At 37.8% G+C, this 18,255-nt stretch overlaps 1 protein-coding gene across 12 annotated transcripts in view; it reads left to right on the forward strand.

Moving 5' to 3' along the window:
* The window catches only part of LOC125327582 (voltage-dependent L-type calcium channel subunit beta-2), a 248,532-nt gene that overhangs the window by 104,819 nt on the left and 125,458 nt on the right, over window positions 1–18,255 (forward strand). The gene's annotated exons all lie outside the window — the stretch shown is intronic.

The following is an 18,255-nucleotide window of genomic DNA, read 5'->3' on the forward strand; positions in this document are numbered from 1 at the left end:
GAAACTTTTTTTAGCAAAAGGATGGTGACATAATTTCTGCTACCTTCCTTCTAAGTACTAAATAATAAATAATTAGAAGCTCAAGTGATTGCTATCCAAAAGCTGCCCAGATTTATACTTCCACAAATTAAAAAAAAAAAAAAAATTACTGATTATATTTCTGTTAAGATTATTATTTGAATTTTTAAAAATTAGTATTAACTAATTTCCTTCTAGTTCTAAATATTTAAGATGTATTACTCAATGATTTTCACGTTATGATTCAATTTTGACTTTTATAGTCACATTGCAGTATTTTTTGTAGAACTTACTGCAAAAGTGGTTTTGATTTTCAGCTGTGACCAATGTGCGTATTCTGCTGCAGGCAAATAATTAACCTCTCTGCTTGATCAGCTTATTGTCTAAATAAAGCCTGTATTGTTTAAAGAGGATACTTTGACTAAAGTATTTAAATGGTCCAGACCTGAGAGTGCAAGAAGGCAAAGGTCATGCAAGTCATTTTGTTGACTAAGTCTGAAGAAAATCATCTCCTCAGACAGCAAACCTGCCTTTCCATTGGCACAGTGTGGTCACCTAGACTAAAGCAAAATTTATTTTTATGCAGATTTTAAATAGCTAGAAATGGTTATAGAAAGAAGCAAATAATAAACCTTCACTAAATTCCAGCCAGTGACTTCAGCCCTTGTAGACTTCAAAAATACCTTAAATTTAACCACAGAATAGATTAATCAAAGTATTTTAAGGTACTTTAAATTACAGTAAAGTCCTAAAAGCATTCTGAAAATCTCCTGTGATTCGGGAATTTTATATTCTTTTCTTATTTTTTTGTCGTGTTTTCTTTTTTACTGTGATCTTGCTAGGTCTAGGCTAAGTTGTTTTCCAGTGTTTCTGGAAGTGATAACCTTTTTCTTTACTCTGTTAGGCTTCACATTTAAAATGTGAAGTAAAAGTCTTTGGGCCAATTTTGTTGTTATTTATGCATGGGTAAAGCAAATCACAGCTGTCAAGTTTTGCGCATGCCATGGAAGATGTTTATGCAAATCACTGAATAAGTCATGCTACATGCTTAATGCAATTTTGCATGTAATAATAACCTTCCATTTGGAAAAAAAAAATGCTGATGAAAAAATGACTATTCACTGTGGTTGGACAAGTCTTTTATAAAACATATATGGTAAACATATATGTTTTATATGTTTATAAACATAAATGGTAAACATACTGCCCTGTTGCCATGTCTGAGTTCTTTCCTGCTGGGAATAAAAAGGTTATTTCTGTCTTGTTTCTTTGCTTCAGGTGCTTTTCTGTTTGATTACCAATTAATATTAACTGTGATGAGTATGCAGTATGGAAGCTGGAACTTAAAACTCAGGAATCTGACAGATAGGAGATATGTTTAACTGTTACTGAGATGCAAAGGGAAGTCATCAATGAATTCATGACACTCTTCATTACCCAGACCCAAATATCTGTAAGGTTCTGAAGGAGGGATTGTACTCGTTGTACAAACATACATTCTGAATTTGGGTGTTTCTAAAAATCAAGTCCTGAATCAGACATCAATTCTTAAAATATTATTTTTTTAAATTCAAAATTATTCATTTTGTATTTGTATTTCTGTAAAAGTAAATAGGAAAAAAAATGGTGGTTTTCTAGTGTTGTACAAGACATTCCATAATGTTCCAAGATACTGATTTGGCCCCTGCTCCCAAAAAGGAATGATTCAAGAAGCTCTAACTAGAAGTGATGGAACATGATCATCACTTCTTTCCTGCACCAGACGAGGTGCTTGAAATTGGCTGATTTTCCCTACTCTTCATATAGCTACATTTTCATTATTTTTATTCTATTAATTTTTTTATGTATTTGGGTCTCAGTATTTCCCATGTTTTGTTGCAGTGGGCTGCTCCTGTTTGTGCATTCTCTGAAGCTGCCAGGTGAAGTCTGGTAAGGGAACAGTGCAGAGATATTCTGTGATCTCAACAGGATCCTAGCTCTTGTTTGTCTCAGGAGTAAATGCTTCTTTCCCTTAAGAAGTTTTGGAGTGTAGCTGGAAGTAGCTTCCAGGGTCGAAATGCAAGGCTTGGCCTCTACCCTTGCCAGATCCTTTCCCGAATCTGGTGCTTCCCATCCTTCATGAGCATGTGGTATTTTGGCATGGGCCTGTCTTTGCTGTTTGGCAAGCTGGATGTGGATCTGGTCAGAATGGCCTGAGGTGCCAGTAACTCCTCAGTGTAGTCAAGGGGGCGGCTGGAAATGTGGCCAAGTGCGATGTTGTGGTTCCCTCTGCATGTTCAGTGTTCCTTACTCTGAGTGCCCAGCTCTGGGGAAGTGTGTCCAAATGCAGTCAGCACTGCCTGTCATGGTGGGAGATTGTGCAGGTCTGTTCTCTGGCCTTGGCCATGAATTATCCTTTCTTCAGGATTGGGATAATTTGATCTAAAAATGCTGTACAGTAAATATTAGGATTATGCTAACCTTAAAACATTCCACAGAGTCTTTTTATATTGTGCCAGGAAGATTTCAGCCTTTACAAAAACTATAGTTTGAGATGTCATTTAATGCCTATTTTGTATTGAGTGTCCTATTTTCCCTTTACATATAATTTGGCATGAGAAAAGATGAAATCATTGAATATATTTCAGAGCAAAAAGGCGTGCTGAAATTGAGTGTCCGTGTTGATAGGGCAATGGGCTGCCGAGCACTGAGCTGAAAACCATTTTGGAAAGTATAAGGTCATATTTTTCAGGCTCTGAATTTCCAGAGAGAGATGTTTCAATTGCATTTTTATATATGCTTGAAAAACCTAAACAATACTTCCTGCCTGGCATTGAGGCTGCCCAGGGTGGCTGTGGCTGTGGCTGTGGCTGTGGCAGGGAGTCTCTGGGGCCTCTCAGTGGTCTGTGCTGGGAGGTGCAGAATCAGCTCCTTAAGCTCCTCTTCTCTTCTACTTCCTACAAAATCTTGCCATGCAGTGAGTTTACGCTGCTGTCAGCAGGTCATGTTTTTATCCTTCCAAATATTGTATTGTCCCAGATTCAGGATGAATGTTGAGAGATTTTAGTAGAGAGTAAGTGAGAGAATAAGTCTTTTAAATTTTCCTTAGTAAATCTGAATAGATTAGTCTGAATCATACACGTAAGAAAAAGATATTAAGTATTAGTATCAAAATTCAAGGATGAAACATCATCCTGAGTTCCTCTGAAAAGTAGCCTTGCCAGTGCCAGCAAAATGACCTTCTTGGAGCCCATTTCCTTCTCTGCTGTGAAGAATTTTTGTATCCTTTTGCACACAACTTTTGCTTACCTGTCCCCTTTCCAAGGATTTTGGTGAGCTTCAGAAATATTTATAGCTGGCTACAGTGTTTTATGATATAACATCAGTTGCCAGTTGATGGTACAGGAAAAAGCCCCAAGTCCTCAAGTCTTTTACAGATGGTTGGTCTGACATATGATGTGGTGAGGGGCATGCCAAAAGTTTTTCAATGTTTCTATGTTAGGTTTGAGATTTAGTGTTCTTTTGTGGTTCATGGTTTATAAAACTGTATTCTAGCAGAACTTAGAAAATTATTTTGCTATTGAATGTGATTTATTTAGTGAGATAACTTTAAAAAAATAGTGTATGCTGAAGATGAAATAATTAAATACCGATCAGAATCTGTTTTGTTACACATATGCCTAAGTATTTGTTTTAATATCTGTTAAGGTATCTGTCAGAATTGAAGAAAACTGCGTATTTAAGTATTTGGTTGACTTGATAGTCTTAATTTTCTTACTAAAATTGTCTTTAAGGAAGGGTGGTGAAGTATAGAGCGCTATGGAGCAGATACGAATTTCCTTATGCTGCTGCACTGTGGGGTTTTTTAAAGGTTTTTATGTTTCTGCTTTGAAAAGAAAAAGAAAAAAAAGGGAAAAAGAAAAATTTAAAAACCAGCAGTCTCATGACTGGCAGAGTTAGAAGTTACTTTTACCAATGTCATGGTTTTAACCCCAGCCAGCAGCCAAGCCCCTGTCACTCCCCCACTGGAGAGATCGGGGAAGGGGTTGGAAGGGTAAAATGTAGAGAACTCGTTGGCTGAGATAAAAGCAGTTTAATAGGGAAAGGAAAAGCATGCACACAAGCAAAGCAAAACAAGGAATTCAGTCACTGCTTCCCATGGGCAGGCAGGTGTTCAGCCATCCCCAGGAGAGCCCGGCCCCATCACATGTAACAGTTACTTGTGAAGACAAACGCCATCACTCCAAACATCCCCCCTTCCACCTTCTGCCCCAAACTTTATATCCTGAGCATGATGCCATAGGGTCTGGAATATCTCTTTGGTCACTTTGGGTCACCTGTCCCAGCTGTGTCTCCTCCCAGCCTCACACGCACCCCCAGCTCCATTGCCTTTGTGGCAGTAAAAGCAGAAAAGGCCTTGGCTCTGTGAAAGCCCTGATCAGCAACAACAAAAACATGTCTCTGTTATCAACCCTGTGTTCTGCACAAATCCAAAACACAGCCCCGTACCAGCCACTGTGGAGAAAATTAACTCTACCTCAGCTGAAACCAGCACAACCAAGGATATTAAATTTGAGTGTTTTAAACAAGACAATACAAAACAGGTGAAGAAATTGCGTGGAATTTAAGCGGTAAAAAAATTTGTGGTCTTTAAATGGTACCCTGATGCTCTGAGGAGGGGCATCAGTGAAAATGAAAAATTGTGTCTCTCATGTATCTTATGTGATGAAGACATGAATATCCTGAAAAGTATAGGTGTGTTTATCTGCATAATTGGGAGTTCCTAGCTTCAGTATCAGGTAGTGTCTTCTCTCAGCCTTGCTGAGCTGCCCATTTTTCAGAGCTGTGCAGAAACAGAAAGTGCTGCTGGGCGAGCTCTTCCTCACCTGCATAGGCAGCTGGACATGAAGCTGATAAAGCCAAAGAGCACAAAACCCCGGACATGGTACAGAAGCTGGCCCTGTTTAATCCCTACATGGCATAAACAGGAAAACAGAGTATTTCTCCCCAGAAACAGCACTAGTGCAGATTGCACTTTTTTCCACATAGATTATAGTGTCAGTACAGCAAGCACCTGAACTTGTAAATATTTAGAAAAATTATTTCCATTTAGAGAAGACCAATTTGTTTGCAGGATCCAGTTTTATTTACATCTTAATTTTCTATGGTAAACCCTCACTCTTAAATCCAGGGTTACAGGTAGTGAGCTGTAAGTGCAGCTCAGGCAAGGTGGTGCAAAATGGCCTCTGCAGCTGTCAGCCTTGGGACAAATGATGCAACCAAATCTAAACTCTCCCCAGTTCTGCTCCAGCAGCCTCTGGGACAGTCGGCCCATCACTTTTCCTTATGTTCCTCTGCCCTCACAGGCCCTTTTTCTGGGAGCCAGGAGCTAAATACTGTAAAAACAGCTGCTCTGTTCTTGCTGCTCTGCTCTTGCTGCTCCAGTGTCTCATTTTAAACACAGTCCTAAGACATGAAGCAAATGGGTTTGTTATTTTTATCTTACTCGTTAGATGATTCTCTGGCTCTCTGTTACTGTCTTTCTAACTGTTCTGCTTTTATTTTGTAATTTGTGTGGGACCTTGTATACATACAGTAAATGAGGGGTGATGGTGCCCTTGCAAAGACTCAGTAATTTCCAAATGAGTGTCCCAATCTACAGGCAAAAATACTTGTAGTTGCTTCTGATTTCTTTATAAAAAAGATTTCATTGTCACCATTTCTATGTTGTAATTCAAGTACTGTCAAGTGGAAAAGGCTTAGAAATTAAATCGTAGCACTGGGCAAACTGATTCGGTGGCATTGAAATGTCATTTCTAGAATTATCCGGCTTACTGGGGAGTGTTTCAAGGAATAACCTTCTGGCGTGACAGACTACAGTGGGGAGATTAGATGGGGTTTGTACAGTGGGCCAAATTCTGCCAGTGTTAATTAGGATTGAGTGAGCATAAGTGAGGACAAGAACTGTCCCAGCGATTGCCATTTTACTTTTTAAATCTCTGTGGCATATATATTTTCATTTCCATGTAACATTATTTATTTTCAGGTAGAAGGAGGCTCATACCCTTTTGACTAATAAAAAGAAAATAAAAGATAACCAGATCATGTGTCAACAAAATCATTCTACAAAGTCCCAGCCTTTTCTTTGTTTTCTGAAATTTAGGATATGTTTGGTACCCTATTTTCAAGAGAAATATATCTGATTTTAATTTTGTCTAAGAAACTGGGCAATATTGCCCCTTGAGCAGGACCTAGAGTTTTGAAGGTTTATGAAAACATCCTTAGAACATAATTGAATGCTGTTTACATGGGGTTTTCCAAAAGGCAGTGAGGCTCCTAAGGAAGCCACAAAGTGAAGACTAGATGCTGAGCCTGCGAGGCAGTTCACTGGATCCCACAACCCTCCCTGCTTCTGCAGGGGCATAGAAAGAGAGAAAGAAGCTGAGGGTGGAAAGTTTTGAATTTGACTCCCAAAACCTGTAAGCAGAAGAACATGGGAAGTTAAGATGGACAAGCTTTACCTGAAAATGTTAGCATGATGCTTTGCCTGCTTCCTGAATTGCTATTTAACAGCGTCAGAATGAAATTACTCAGACACAGCTTTGAACTTCGAGTCAATCTGAGTGTAGAACAGAATACGCAGCCCACTTCTTCAAGAGACTAGAAGAAAATTGAGCTGATTAAATAGCATTTATACTGTTATTTTCAATAATGTTCTTTAACTGGGACTCTTTACTATTTTTAACAAAATCAGATCAAAAGTTCAAGTGCTGAGAGGTGATATAATTTTAATAAGCTTCTGTCATAGTGAACGGAACTTTTGGAGCTGTGGCTAAAAGGATGACTGTGACTGATTTAATGGTGTTCCATAGGAGCTACCAAACAGCTTACTGAAAGGACAATCTAGGGCACAGAGGAGGTACTTGTATTTAAATCATTTTATGAGGAAATAAAACAATATGTGAGCTGTATTTAGGTCCCTTCATTTTAACCTGGGAGAAAAATGCTGATGTGCTGGTGGTGAGGAGTGAGGAGGGAAAATGTACCTGGCTGCTGGATGACAGATCGTTTGGGGGGAAAGGATGTTTCCTTGTTTGCTTTCTACAGGACATCCGACAAACTGCTAATTTCATGATAATTTCCTGAAGTTCATTGTGCAATGATTAGACCAGTTTTAAAAGACTTCATAATTCTGTTATGTAATTGTTCAGTTTGATAGTATGTGGTTGAACGTGGCCAGGTTTAAAAAGCAGAAGCTATTGCTTCTAAAATCAAGCAGGTTTTGTGTTGGTTTTGCAATTTGAAACACAGAAATTCAAGATTTTTAATTAAATCTTTTATATATTTCATATTAATGATAACTATTAGTACTATAATATAGAATAGCAAGAATATTAGCTGAATACTAATACAATTTACTGGAAAAAAATATGACAAAACTTGAAGCCCTGTAATTTGTGAATGCAAATTTTTTCTGCAGTTGTGATATAGATATACTTTACTTCATGGACCAAGGCTTAAGCCTTATACAGTAACTCATTATTTGAGTTCTATCTATTTCCTTATTTAGACAATTGACACTGGAAAAATGTTTACTGACTGCCTATGTTTACTCTGTTAATGATTTTCATGCTCTGTAAGTAATTCAGGAATTTTAATATTGTTTTTCATAAGGATTCCCCTTTTATTTATACCTGCCTTCATAGATTTTAAGTACTTTTTTTGCTGCTGTAGAGAAACCAGAACCTTTAAAATCAGTCCTGTGATTAACTGGTAAGATTAGATAATAAAAAAGGAGAATACACTGGAAATCACTAACTTTTTGCCAGCCGGCCATGCACCCTCGGCTCATCAAGCAAGGTGCTGGCATCTGTTTGTTTGTGTTAAGAGGGGATGGCATTTACGTCTTGTGTGAAATCCTTGATTGACGCAAACTGCCTAAATCTCCTTAGGAAGAAGCAATCAGTGAGAGGCAGGCTGGGCGGGTGGGCAGCGCGCTCCTCTCATGGGCACAGGGATCCTCTCGTGGGCCCTGCCTGCTGTCTGCTCTGCTGAGAGAGCCTGGGGGCTGCAGCCAAACCCTCCCTTTGTGCCCCTGAGCCTGGCCTCGACCACAGGGGTGGATGCGTTGGGCAAGGGACTGAGCTCTGCGTCAAAATGATTCCTTGAAATGTGACTGCGCTTGAATTTCCTCTCACAGCAAGATAAGGAGTAAATTGTAAAAATAAAAAATGTAAGGAGAAGTTGATTTTTCTGCTCACTAAGGGAATTTCCCTCAGTGGCCCATGTTGTTGGTTTGGGGAATTTTTATGAAGAGAATCATGGCATTCTGCTTCCTTTATGTAGCCCCACCTTTCAAAGAAGAGGGGAAATTGAAATGATTCTGCTTACTAGCAAGAATGCCTTTCTATCTCAGTTTAAACCAAAATAAAACTGGTAGTTTTGCAGCCTTTTACCTGACCTGTTTCATGACTGTATTGGGCCCGGTGGTAGCAAACTGATACCAGAGTCTTTCCTTTCTCTCGTGCACTGTTTCTCACACAGACTGATGAGGAAGCGTATCAGGAGATGAGAAATACATGACAAAGGAGAGAGGGGGGCTCTGAACTTTCCATCAAAAGGTATATGTCACAAAATGTCCTGTAAAGCAGCTTTAAACCAAAAATACTAGAGATGTAGCACCTTCCAAATGACCTGACTTTTCCACGTACCTGAATTATTTATATTCTTCATTAAAAATTCATTTTTGTCAGGGCTGATCTAATAGATTTACAACAGAAATAATTTTTGCAAGTAATGGATCTTTATTTAGCTCTACTGGATTTCATAAGGAAAAAAGAATTAATTTTTTTTTTTTTGAGGAAACTATTTCCTGACAGTTCTCAAGTAAGGTTCAGATCTTTAAAACAAAAGTTATGCTACTGTTTGATTAAATCATTATTTTGGGGTTTTTTTTAGATCGGGGGTTACTTGTAGGTTTTTTGTTTGTTTTTTCTAGGAGCACCAATATAGGAGAACAATAGAGAACAACAGAATAAGTTGAGCTCGAATGGCTTGAAAGAAGGAGGGAAAATCATAATGGTTAGGAAAAAAAGTCAAAATATGATAAGAGCAACAAACAACATAGAGGTAGAAGGGAACAATAATACAGAAAAAATTAAACCGGAATTGAAGGTGAGCTTTTAAGTCAGCTTGAGTAACAGCTAGCTGAATAAAAAGGTGGATGAAAAAAGACTGATGCAGAAGTTATCATTTAAAACAGAAGTAATCAGAACAATCAAATCCTTAACAATTCATCTGATTTATAGATATTCCATTAAGGTGCTGTAGTTGGCCTTTTAATATTTTGAGATGTACTGAAGTGGTAATTGAGAATACTGGTTTAATATCTTTAACTCAGGATTCATTGTTGTCAGACACCACAAAACTCTTCTGTTTTTCTGTGTTGCCAACAACATTTGCACAGAACACGGAAGACAACACAGTCTGATAAAGAATGCTTCATCTCTGACTTCTGTGTGCTACTAACGAAACAAATACGTAACAATTGGGAATCCAGTCTACAAATTTGTTTTGATTTCTAATATTTTAAGGAAGAAGTGTAAAAGATGAATGCCATGTTTATTTGCCATCCAGGAGCTAGCAAAGGGGTGTCCCTCCTCCGTCTCTGAGTCTCAGCTGCGGGGTGGGCAGAGGGTGTTGGGTGGGCAGAGCAGCGCTGAACAAGCTGCAGCCAATGCATCAGATTCAAAATCACTCCTGTAGTTAAATACGCTCTTTTTGAAAATACTTGCATTGGATTCATTCTCTTTTCTTCCTTAATCCCCTCCCCTTCTTTTATTTCTGTTATGTAAGAAGCATAATTGTTTTTATAATTCACATTATTTCTTTTCACCTCTCTGCATCATGAGCTAATCCCAAAATATCTGTTATGTACCAGAAATAGCAAATGGAAGTTTTGTGTTCTGTTTTGTTTTGGTGTTGTGTTTTTATTTCTCTTTTCTAGAAGCTTCTTTCTGCAGCCTCTTGTCTAAATGCTGCCCAGCAATCCTGTGTATTCCCCGGATCTGGGACACAAAATCATTCCCTTAATTCCTGTCTCTGATTACTTTCTGATTCTGACCACCGTCTGGAGCTGAAGCGCACAGATTTCATATGTTTGATTTGCTGTGCAACAGAAATCTTTTATCGGCCAACAATAAAAAACGAAAGAAAACCCCACACCCAAACCTCTTCACTGCAGCTGTACAGGAGCGGGCACAGGCTTGGGGAGCCATGAAGTTTGAAATTGTCTGCAGATGATCCAAAGTGAATGTGTGATTTAATCTGTATTTTCTTATACTGATTTGAATATTTCGTGTGTCTAAAAGTTAATGAAATTTTGTGCAGAGAGGTGATGAGAAGGGAAGCAGTGGTGGTGGGTGGTTCTGTATCAGGGAAAATTTGTCTTAAAGAGGTTTATAGAAATAAACCCATTTGCAGAAAGATAAATATGTATTTTTCTTAATGGATGTTATCAACAAATATAAACCTGTGTGTAAAATGCCTGGAAATGTGGTAAAATCTGTATGTAAAATGCCAAGATGTGTATATAACTCAGGTCTTAAACAAACACCAACTCCATTAAACCAACAAGGCATTTAAATGACCATGCTGCATCCAACACAATTTTGTTTCATTTTTAAAATTCCCTTTCACATACATTCTCAAATCTTTATGGAAATAATTAACTTAGAAGTGAAAAAGTTAAGAAGGTTCAGAACAGAAATAAGCTGATATTAGCTGTGCTCAAATTTGACAGAAATTTTCAAAGCCTTTAAGAGATGTGAGATGCTCCATGAGCAGCTGATGGCCTGGCCCTGCCAGCTGGGGGAATGAGAGTCTGTCTTTTAAAAGAAAACTCTAGATCAGCAGGTGAGGATATAAAATAGAAATAATTGAGTTGGCTTAGAAACTATGGTGAAACAATCACCTGAAGGCATTTTAAAATACATTTGTGGCCATAACTGGGGTGTGGCTTTGCCTGTAGGAGTTTCTGAAGCTGTCTAACACTAAGACTGTTTCCGTAAGTGGGAGCTGACAAGCATAAGAAGTTTCCTGGCAAAGGAGCACAACTCTGTAGAGCTGTCAGAACAGTCCCTGGTGTGCCTTTGGCCAGGACTAGCTCGCAGACTTCCAGGCAGCTCTTCGGTGTCGCTTGTTAGACAGCACAGGCCAGGTGGTAATTCTGTGGGACAATTTGGATTCAACCATCCTCTTTTGAAGGGGAAGAGAGTTTAATACTATGGACTTGGCAACTCCAAGACAGTTGACTTTGGTTCAGGAGAATGGTCCAGGCATGTCAATGCATTAGACTCCACTAAGGGGAGCCAGGAGTACTGTCCCATGAGAGCAGCCACCAATTTTACTTCTGGGGCCCTGCAGTGATTGCCCTGCTAACTGCGAGGAGTGGACCAGGAGCCCAGTGAGCCAGGAGGAAAAGTCGTGATCTTTCTCCAGCCCTTCGAGGTACCTCCATGTTTATTATGAACCATTTCCATTTCTTCCCTTTTATCAAAGATGGCATTTGCATTGCCAAGAGTACATTTTAGCAATCATTTGTAAGTCATTTTGTGCTTAATAACTCACATAGCAGTAGATGCTTTGAAAAATAATTTTCTTTTTTAGCTGAACAGCTGATCTGAAATGCAGTCAGTGGTATTGCACTGTCAAAAAATATTAAGACTCTTTGGACTCCATATTCTGCTTTTAAAAAATATTACTTTCACAAATATATTCTGTGTTGAAAATGAAACTTTTCAAAACAAAGTAGTAGCCTTAGCTATACAGCAAATTTAAACAGGAAGTGCAGTGTCTACTGCAGCTTCTAGTTATAGGCAAAATTAGGTTCAAAAGTAGAGTATATCATGTCCTTGACTCATGGAGAATATTAAGGAAATAATCATGGGAAAAATGGACTGAATTATATTAGGGAGGAAAATAAAATAACACTTACCAGCTGAAGTCTCTATTTGCAGTGATAATGTAACTTCCAGGGCAGTTCCTGCTGTCTTGGGCTGTCCCTCAGCTGCCTAGTTCATGGTCAAAAGCACTGTTTAATGCAGTAGGGAAAAGTCCTTCCTCTAACCTGGGGCTTGACAGTACAAACATCTGTACTGACCTATGCAGTTTAGTGAAAATGCACAGCAGTTCCTTGTGCATTTTTTTCTCCTGTGTAGAGTAATATAAAGGGAGTGGTTGCACTTAGTATCACACGTTTGGGTTTGATGTTTCTGGGAAATTTGTGCGCTAACACAAGAGTTTGCATTTTATTTTACCTGAGGGAAAGCTAAGTCCTTGATCACAAGAACAGAACTGGAGTTAAAAGAGAAAAACATAAAAGGAATGAAAAGGAAACTCTAAGTATATTTAACACCAACCTCCTTCCCTGGAAGACTTTGCAGAGGGATCTCTAAGCCCTCAAGGGGGCTTAGGGGCAGTTTAGCACCATGACGCTTCCTGGGAGTTATGTTTTATATCAGCCTTTAAGCTAACTTTGAAAGTTGGAGGACTTGGTGTGTATCTCCTTTTCTTCTGTTTCTTTCCCTCATCTATTAGTTTAGCACTTGACATAAAACATGCTGTACCAAATTAGATCAAAGATTTATTTAGCTGTTTGCAATATTAGCCATTAGCAGAAGTAGAGAGAAATATAAGCACAAAGCAAGTGTGCAGTGATATCCTTCCACATAACAGTTTATTGCCCATGAATACTGGCACAAAAACTGCAGCTGTGGTACTATTCCTAAGCTCTATTTAATGTGTGCTAACTGGCTCTCAATGGAATTGTATTCCAAGAATGTGTTGTGTCCACTCACTTTTTGGGTCCAGTTCTGTCATTTCCTGTGTATGTTACTTACTCAACAGCAATATGGTTTCTGAATTTACACAGCAGGTGGTTATGATGGCTTAAGTTTTTTCTTGACAACTGATCTTTAGATCAAAATGCAAGAGGAGGGGATGCTCCTGCCTTAAGGGGTTTGCCTGCATTTAAATTCTGTTCTACCTATTAATTAGCACTTTTCTTCTACTTAAAAAAGCTTTCTTCTTTTTTATTGTCATGTGAGTGAATGACAAATTTTCTTCATGTCTAATAAGATTCCTTACAAGAGGTTCTCTTCTTCTTGTGAGCTGCTTGGAGGTGAGGCACTGGTACTGGGAGCAGGAGGCTTTCTCTTACACACCAACCTTTGGTGCTACAGGCAACAAGATGTTTGCATGCTCCAGATTTGAATATTGAGGCGATACAAAGTCCCCTTTTGCCTGAATTCTGCCTGCTTAAAGTCTTATCTGAAAACTGGGAAAAAGGTTCCCTTCATTTTACTGTCCTTCTTATTGTGGAGATAAATTTTTGAAGCTATAGGTAATGCTCATGATGAGCTTCTCAGAAAATAAAAACCACAAGTTAATAACATGGGCTTCAGAACAATACAGGAAGCCTGGGGCCCAAATACTCAGGGGAAAAAAAGAGCACAAAAATTATATATAAAGTAGTAGATCAGTAAACATTCATGTGTCTGAGTGCTGAAAAATGTCGGAGCTCCCTGGAAAAGAGAATATGATTATGTAGGTGAGGACAAGGGAATTAAATTAACGTTGACTAAATGCTTAATTGCTTTATTTTGCAGTCTAGTCTTCTGTCAAAGTAGGTTATGTGTGTAATATATTTTAGTTTAAGCTTGGTATGACTGTGGTTTTTATCATTCTTTCCCTGCTTAAAACAAAAAAATCCAAACTAAAGTGTTTGTTATTATTAAAAAGAGTAAGTTACCATTCTTTTTGCTTGTTAGAATTGTTTTCTTGAGCCTATTTACATGTCTTAGTTGGAAAGTAATTGCTTTCCTAATCCAGATAAATAGTGTTGAAATGTGAATTGCAAAGCCTGGTACGTTTTAGATTCATGGGTGGAGGCTGCTGTTTGCGAAGGATCACTGAAAATTCTGCATTATCAGCCTAATAAACAATGATTTCTATCAGTACAGATAGATAATCTCAGATATTTGCAGGCTGTCGTATTCTGTGATAAATGGTTCTTCAATGGAGAACATGAAATAAATAGTGTGAATAATCCACTCCTATCCTGTTGATAGGAGTAGGGAAAATAATTTTAAAATTGCATATTTTTAGTCCTTATAATGAACTGTTGTACTGACCTATTTTTGATATAATCTTAGAAGCTGTAATCTGAAGACTGTTCTCTGATTCCCTGTAGATCAGTGCACCTTACTGGGTAGTAGTTCTGACTTATCCATTTATTTCAGCAAGATTTTTTTCTGTAGTAGTAATAATGAATTCTTTGCAAGGATTTAGTGATAATCCTGTTAACATTTTATTGTTTGTGCCATTACAAGGATGGATACAGATATCCTTGTGTGGTGTTTTTTATTGTCAGTAGGAAAAAAAGCAACTTAACAAGAATTTGTAATTGTTCTTAACTGGAAGAAAATTATGCTTCAGGAGAAAGTAAATTATAATAGTTCATCATACTTCTGCATTACATATAGCTTAATGGGCTGTTGTGTGGGGAGTTCTTACTATTTGATAGCAGTCCCTTCCAAACTTCACTGAGAAGCTGCTGATAGACAAATACACATTCACTCACATATTAACAATTGGTTTGTGTGGGCTCTGCATTGGTGCAGTGTGTCTTTTGTACTTGAATATTAGATTGCTTTCTTGGCTCCTGAGTAAGATCACAGATCGATCTGGAATTTGCACAGTATATCTAATACTTTTTATACTTTGCATAAAAATAAAGTAGGAGAAGAGTACTGACCCTGGGTCTTCTACTTTCCAGTAGTTCCAGCTGCGGCAGTACTGACCTGTTGTGCTTCTTATCCCCTGTGCAGATATGGATATTAATTTCCAAAGCACCAAAGTTAAAAAAATGGCCACACCGGAATACATTGGGGGTGTATATCATACGAAATTACAGTATTTATTTCATTATTTTCTGGGAGAATATATATTAGCTGCTCCAAATTACACGTGTCTCTTAAACAAAAACTAATTTATACACACAGAAATTGTGTCTGCTGGAATTTGCATAGTTGAAATGGGCCCCAGATGTTGCAGTTATGTAAGGGCCTAATCTAAAGCCAACCAAAGAGAGCCTTATGGGCTTCAGATCACGCCAATAAGAACATTTTCAGAAGAATTAACATTGAAGGAGACTGCAGTAAGCTAACATTGTCTGTAGCTATTACAAATATAAAACTGAAATATATGGATGGAGGGATGTGCCTTTTTCACTGTGGATGGAATTAAATTTGTACTTCAGTGGGGAAAAATATGACATGAATGATTTTTAACAAAAAAAACCCCTTTCATTTAAATGTTAAGCCCAACTGTATGTGTCTGAAAAACCATAATTTTTTCTGTTTGCTTAAGTATTTGTGGGGGAGTGGTTAATTAGTAATATTTTTAATGTGAGATACTTTTGAAGTAGATCTGTTTTCTGCTTTTGAACTGCTACAGGATTACATTACATAGCTATTGCTATCCATCACAAAATAGAATAGGGGCTGTCTTGTTGTGATAAATAAATGAGGGATTTTAATACCTTGACATCTTTTGGAAAGACTTTGAGTCTTCTAAAAGGGGAAAGCAAACTCTTCTGAAGCTGACTCTGGCCAGGTGAGAAGAGCTGATAACATGTCACTTATAGGAAGGGCAAAGGGATAAATATTCACCTTCAGCTAGGAAAAGAGAACAGCTTGGGTTGTAGTTAACTTAACCTGAGCTCTTTGTATGGGGTACTTGAATACTTAGAGGGCCAGCTGAGGCAGCTCAGAAACAAGAAGTTATGTTTTGAGAAATTTTGTAAGACTGATGAGATACTTGATAGCTGAATAAAAGCAAATGTGATATCTGAGATAACTGGAGAAAAGCAAATACATTATCTGCCTTTAAAATGGGAAGGAAAGGCAAAACTGAAAAATCTTCATGTATATATATATGTATTAGATATGCAGATTTACAGGTTGCTATGCATTACCTGTTCATGCATATACCCATCAGCAAATGTCAGATAACATAATTCATAATAAGGCAGAATGACAATAAATTGCCTTAATTTGTTTGCCATATGCTAAGCATGCCCACATGTCCACACATGGATCAGCTGATGCACAATAACTTGGTGATGAGAAAAATTACTCATATGTTTTAAGGTTTTAGCACTTCTGAGTTACTGACTGTGTGATCTCTTAACAACTCATTTTTGATCTGGTTTACCAACAGGAACTTGTATAGACTGACATCCATCTTGCTTTGTTACACAAAAAGACAAAACCAAAGCAGCTTAAACATTTACAAGCAAGCTTCTATTAGTATGTTACTGAGTATTTAGTTAATCAGTACTTCTGTTTCCTCATGTGCTTAATCCCATTTATTGTCCAAACATAGTAAAATTTCATAAAGTTGTGTTTAAAATTGAGACTTCTGATGAAATCACAGTGTAAATACAGAGTACTAAGATTTAAAGTTCAGGCTACTTCTCCATTAGAACTATACAGGATTAAAGAATGAATCAAAACATTAATCTCTGAATTAATTGTGTTCCTGTTCTCTTAATAAAGATGTGTTTTTCTGTGAGGGGTTGAAGGTCTTTGTTCTAAGGCACCTTAATTTGTCAGGTTACACAGCAGATACCTTTTAACAGATCTGGTACTTCTTAGGTGATGATTCACCATCTTGGGCAAAAAAGGGCGAAGTTGTCTAGCACTTACTGTATACTAGTTCCATGCTGTTTGCTGCTCAGAAGTTAAAAAAAAAATTAAAAAGGAAAAAAAGGAAGAAAAAGAGGTGTTTCTATTCTGTTACTGGAAGATTTAGGGAGCTTTTGAAACTATGACTGGTACTGGCAAATTTTTCTATTGCTGTTTCTACATTTTAAATTATCTCATTACTGCGTTTTCTACTACAAAGTTCTTTTGTTTCGATATTGTGATACAAAATTTGCCATGATGACAGTGTGGTCTTGCAAGCTTAGTGTCAGTATTCTGTAAAATCTGCTGAAGGGCAGAAAATAAGCCTCTGGAATGAGAGCTGCTCCGTCCTAATTGCGATATTCCAGCTGAGACTGTGACCGTGTATTCTTCAGAGTAGTTCTGATTTGCCTCAAGATATTTGTGTCCCACACCATGTGTTAAACTTTTTAAGGATAATAACTTTGCTAAAAAGCTTGCTCAGTAATTTTACTGTTAACCCCCCAACATTGTTAATACAGTATTGCATCAGAAATTGCTATACTTCTCACAGCCTTCTAAAATTGTATTCGCTGAAGTTTACTGTTTGCTTCCCTGGAAACCAGTAGCTGTTTCAACATTTTGAGTTTAATACCCAGCCTAGAAGTGCGCTATGGAAGTCAAAATAAGTTATGCAAGAGGTTGTCAATGTTCTGTGTATTTTTCTTTGCTCAGTCTATTTCAGGTAGATGGAAATGTCTATTTCATGAGAAATAAGGACAAGGTTTCTACTTATTTAATTCTCTTTTGGCATCCAAAGTGGACCTAACATGAATACTGAATTCAGAAACCGTGGTAAAATTTTAAGAATCCTGCATTCTCATAGTCCCCTTAAAAAAAAAACAACCAAAAAAACCACTGCAAAAAACAACCACCTGATCAAGTATTAACCAAACGTCACTTCTTGTTTCAGTGAGATAGAATGGTTAACAGTATTGTATACAGATAATATAAATAAGAAATTACATTTTAAGAGGATAACTTTATATTGATCAATCTTGGTACACCTTAAAAGTGGCTGTGTGAAAAAATGTGTAGGAACCAGTTCATGTAAATGGAAGCCAGTCTGAAGTCTCTGTTTAAAAGGAAAACAAAATATCTGGTTTAATACTTATTGTGAGACATAGGTATGGTCTGCCCTTCTCTCTCCAAGTAGTGTCGACTTTACCGAGTCTACAAAGTCAGTATTAAGAGCTTGGCCTTTGAAAATAGACAATATTTTCAGCTCTCATGGACTAGAGGCTGGACTTTGTGGGCCTTTGCTTGCCTCGCATGCCTATTACAGACCAGTCTTGAGGCATAGGCAGAGGAGAAGGTTGCCCAGCTCACTGAGCAGCTGGAGCCAAAACAATGTTTGTCCTTGTTGCTACTCTGGGGAGTCACTGCCTCGGCATTCATTATCTCAGTGGTAACAGAGGGGGAAAGTGGCTTCTCTGGAGCTCTTTTTCTGTTCCTATCATTCCTTGCCTGT

The sequence above is a fragment of the Corvus hawaiiensis genome, chromosome 1 (assembly GCF_020740725.1).
Source record: "Corvus hawaiiensis isolate bCorHaw1 chromosome 1, bCorHaw1.pri.cur, whole genome shotgun sequence".
In the NCBI taxonomy this organism is placed as follows: Eukaryota; Metazoa; Chordata; class Aves; order Passeriformes; family Corvidae; genus Corvus; species Corvus hawaiiensis.